The sequence below is a fragment of the Oryzias melastigma genome, linkage group LG24 (assembly GCF_002922805.2).
Source record: "Oryzias melastigma strain HK-1 linkage group LG24, ASM292280v2, whole genome shotgun sequence".
NCBI lineage: Eukaryota > Metazoa > Chordata > Actinopteri > Beloniformes > Adrianichthyidae > Oryzias > Oryzias melastigma.
Genome location: NC_050535.1, coordinates 142671 through 143272, shown reverse-complemented (window position 1 = coordinate 143272; position 602 = coordinate 142671).

The window sequence follows — 602 nt, the reverse complement described above, 5'->3', positions numbered from 1 at the left end:
GCACCCCCCCACCAAGGGCCCTTACTGGCCATGCACCGACTGGACCGAGGCGGCCGGACCAGCCACGGCCCCCACCGATGTCTCAGTGGAGACCACAACACGCCAGACCCCCAAGGCCCCATACTTAATGGGACCCCCCTGCTCCCCATGGAAAGCCACCCCCACCAGACGGGGCCAACCAGCCCACCGCCCAAGACCCTGCAGCAAAGGCGGGCGCCGCCCAGGGCAACGGGGCCCCAAGGGGGTTACCCCACCCTGCCCCAGCTTGTGTTAAATGTTCCGTCAGTTTTGGTTGTTATGACATGCACTACCTAGTTTTTCCACGCCAATATACATCCCTAATACAGTTTGTTAAGAGCACTTTTTGTCCCGTCTTGAGCCACCGTTTGTCCAATCAGCTTCATCAGACATTATTGTGTCGATCCTCATTCAAGACTCTTGAATAGAAATGACTAGTTTGTTCAGACAGTTTGATTTCTTTCGTTTTTGGCTTCAGGGAGCTTCCTGTGCCCACATATGGAAATGCCCCCCCTCCTGATTTGGTCACAGATAAACCAGTATGAGGTTTAGACAGAAACCTGAAATGTTGTCTAACCACCCAC